This window comes from Phyllostomus discolor, chromosome X (assembly GCF_004126475.2).
Source record: "Phyllostomus discolor isolate MPI-MPIP mPhyDis1 chromosome X, mPhyDis1.pri.v3, whole genome shotgun sequence".
Lineage (NCBI taxonomy): Eukaryota > Metazoa > Chordata > Mammalia > Chiroptera > Phyllostomidae > Phyllostomus > Phyllostomus discolor.
The window spans coordinates 42,511,518-42,515,459 of record NC_050198.1 but is presented as its reverse complement, the minus strand read 5'-3'; the positions used below and the strand labels follow the sequence as shown (position 1 = coordinate 42,515,459).

General features: G+C 51.5%; 1 pseudogene; it reads left to right on the top strand.

Annotated features, from left to right (window-relative positions):
* The first annotated feature begins 871 nt into the window (after positions 1-871).
* LOC114504671 lies at positions 872-2,823 on the top strand (annotated as a pseudogene).
* The last annotated feature ends 1,119 nt before the right edge of the window (positions 2,824-3,942 follow it).

Sequence of the window (3,942 nt, the reverse complement as noted above, 5' to 3'; positions counted from 1 at the left end):
AGATGGGCCTCCTGTTCACATTTGTCTCAGAGCTCCCAGGAAGGTGAGGCCCTTAGTCTGAGAGGACAATGTCCTCGGGGTGTATACTTGCTCAACAGAGAGAGGAGTCCCAGGTTCTGCCAGGAATCAAGGTGAGGACCCAGAAGGGGGAGTGGGGGTGTCCCAATTTTCAGAACAAGAGTGGGCTCCACAGAAATCTGCCTTGCTCTGAGTGTTAGCCCTGAAGGCCCCAGGCAGTGCCGTCAGCCTGAGCCCCTTCTCATTTTCAGATCGGTCCTCTCAGGGAGAGGAGGGCTTTGGTCTGAAGGCCTGGACTCAGGTCAACTGGGGCAGGATTCCAGGGCTTGCCAAGAATCAAGGTGAAGAATGAGGGGAACCAGAGCACATGGGAACCAAGATCTACCCAACCCCTCCTGTCAGCCATGGGGAAACTCAGAATGGTGCATGGAATGGCTCAACTCACTTCCTCTTCTGGTATCTATTGGAGGTGCAGCCTAAGTCTAAGTAGAGTGAGCTCACTCAGCAGAGTGAGTTGTCTGAGACCCTGCAGGGTGTCCTGGTGAGGAAATGATTGGAACCTTAGCCCAAGATAGATGGACCCAAAACTTTGGTCACTTCTTCTTGATCCCATGGGAGGCTCTGGGCACGTGTGACCAGATGTGGAGCCCCCTCATTTTCTTCTCTTCGGGGTCAGGGAAGTGTGGTCTTGTTCTGAGAGTTTAGTCACAGGCCAGCGGGAGGCGGGTGAGGGGCCAGGCCCTGGCAGGGGAAAGGTGAGGATCCTGAGTGTGCAAGGAAAAGACCACCCACCCAGGACAGAGGGGACCGCACAGAGTTCCACCACCACTCCTGTCAGAACTGAGATCCCAGGTCTGTGCTTGCCATCTGCATGCTGAGGTGCTCCTTCGTTTCCTCTTACAGGGGTTCCAGCTTCCAGGAGGTAAGAAATTTTGTCTGAGCTACATATTCTCAGGTCACCGAGCAGTGGAAGGCCAGGCAGTGCCAGGAGTGTAGGTGAGGTGACCACCCTGATTATGATTATGTACACAGGGATTTCCCCCCACACCAGATCAGAGGGGATCCCACAGCACCTGACACCTCCATGCCCCATCGTCAGCCCCAGAACTGTGGGCTTGGCCTTCTGTACACAGAGCAGTCATTTCACTTCCTACTTCAGGTTCTTAGTTCTTCAGGCTGATCAGGAGTGACCCCTGTGAGGCCGGAGAGCACCCGTAAAGTGGGGGCCTGTAAGTTGCCTTTGTCAGGGCCGCCTAGGGTGTGTTTCTCAGGTGACACTTCTCTCACTCCCTCTCTCCCACAGGCCCGTGGGCCCCCATCACCCACCTTCTTCCCACACTCCAATAGCTTTCCCACCAAGAGTCACCATGCCTTGCCATCAAATGAGTGAGCTCTGCAAGCTTGAGGAAGACCATCAGGACCCCAGAGGGGCCCAGGTGGAGGAGCAGCTGTTTTGGGGATGCAGAGGAGGAGGTTGTGTCTCCCTCCTCCTTAGCTTCCTCCCCCTCAATCCTGTTTCCATACCGCCTAGAGGGGGTGGCTGCTGCTGAGACACCAAGTCCTCTCCAGAGTCCTCCAGGGGTGCCTGCCCTCCCCTCTGTGCCATGGCAGCCCCTCCATGGAGCCAATATGAAGATGAGGGCTCCAGCAGCCAAGAAAAGGAGGTGCCCAGCACGTGGGAGGTCCCAGAAGATGCCAATTCCATGCACACACAAAAAAGCCCCGCAGTTGAAGATGACAGAAATGGTAGAGTTCCTGCTCCTGAAGTGTCATGCAAAGAAGCCCACCACAGAGGCAGAAATTCTGAGTAGCATCATCAGAGAGTACCAGGACCACTTCCCTGAGATCCTGAGCCAAGACTTGAAGTGCATGCAGCTTGTATTTGGCATCGAAGTGAAGGAAGTGGGCCCCAGTGACCACCCCTCTGTCCTGGTCAGCACTCTGGACCTCACCTTTGATGAGATGGTGAGCGATGGGCACAGATTTCCCAACACTGGCCTCCTGGTCACACTTCCATGGGTGATCGCCACGGAGGGCGATTGTGCCACTGAGGAGGAAGTCTGGGAGGCGCTGGAGGTCATGGGCATGCATGATGGGAAGGAGCACTGGATCTATGGGGAGCCCAGGGAGCTCGTCACCAAAGTGTGGGTGCAGGAAAAGTACCTGGTGTACTGGCAGGTGCCCAGTAAGCGATCCTGCATGTTCCGAGTTTCTGTGGGGTCCCAGGGCCCATGCTGAAACCAGCAAGTTGAAAGCCCTCAAGTTTTTGGTCAGAGTTAATGCCAGGGATCCCAGTTCCTTCCCTTCTCTGTCTGAAGGGACTAAGAGTGAGGAGGAAGAGGGGGCCTGAGCCAGAGTTGCATACAGGCACGTTTCAGGCCCATGTTCAGTAGCTTCGCTCGCTTGGTATGAAGTGGGGCTCATTCTCCACTCTGTGATTGAGGAGTGAGCAGTCAGAGTTCTAGGTAGTGAGGCTCAGGGCGAGTTGGGGGAACAAGAGCTGTAGCACCATTTGATTTCTGTTCTCTGTGATAACTTAGAATTTGATCTTTGTTTCCTTTGGGAACTTTCCATATATCGTTCCTTTTAATAGAAGGTTTAATAACCTACACCATCAAAGTTTGTGAATGACATTGCTCACACCATATATTTGTATTTGTCCAAGTTTGTGATCCTGAACGAGATAACATGGCATTAGAACAGCATTTTCATGGAACTATGAAATAACTCAGCAGTTCAGTCAATGGAGTCAAGAAATAAAGAAATAAAAGCAAAGGGTTGTTAGTTCTTGCTTCTTATCCCTTCTTGTCTGTCATTCTATGAAACATTATTTAAGTATCCTTGGATTTCCTTGGTTCATTCATGGTGGGGTGGGAAATGTGAGACTTCCGCAATAGTGTCAACAATAAAATTAACTAGTTGTTAGTTAGTTAGTTAGTTAGTTAAAAAGAAAAGAAAGAAAGTGGAGACATTTCATCTGAATAAAGATGACCCCTGCTCAGTGGTTCATTCACTCCCCAGACATTCAGTGAGCCTCTGTCCTCTGAAGGCCCTGTGCAAGTAGTGGTGACACGAGCATAAGCAGGACATACCCACCTACAGAATGACAGTGTGGGAGCCACAGTCATATAAGGAAAGTGATGGGGTGTCCCCTAAGTCCATGATATCCCCACTCTTCCCAGCCCATGGCCCACCTTCTACGTCACAGATCATTTCTCTTCTCAGTACTATGCATGACATCTCTCAAGACAAACAAATAGCAGGACCCTGAGGCCCAGGTAGTAAAAGCAGGCCTAAGGAAGGAAGGTGGCAATGAGAATCAAACACAATTTGGGGATTGTCTGAGGCATGTTGAGAGGTGAGTCTGCCAGGTGCCGGCATTTCTGACCAGTCCTGGCACTTTCCCGCACGACAGCACCCTTCTCCTGGCTTTTCCCCATGTCCCCTCCTGTCCAGCACTGGAACGTGGTATGCCAACATGCTCATCCCTGCCATCTCCTCTGAAGGCTGCACAGATCTCCTGCCCTCGCCCTGACACAGAGGCTTCCTACTCCCTGCAGGAGCCCCCTGCTCTCCCATAGCTCACCCTCGATCCTGTCTGGTAGCCACAGCCCTTTAAGTGGAAAGTGTTACTTTAGAACCTGATGTTTAGATACCTTGTCATCCCTCCTTGGGACTCTTCCAATGCAGTCTCTGTTTTCCAGATGGGCTGTGAGCACAGTTTGATTGTGCCTATATTCTACTGGGCCTTTGGATAGAACCCTGAAGATACACAGAGGATTTATGAAGCCACCCAGTGCTTATAGTAGAAGTTTAATGGGATTCTTATCTGAAGCTGGGAGCTGAACATGTGCACAAATGAAAGAGCTTATTTAGCTGGCCAGAAATTAATGCCTCAATATAAATGGTAGATGAGGAGCAAAC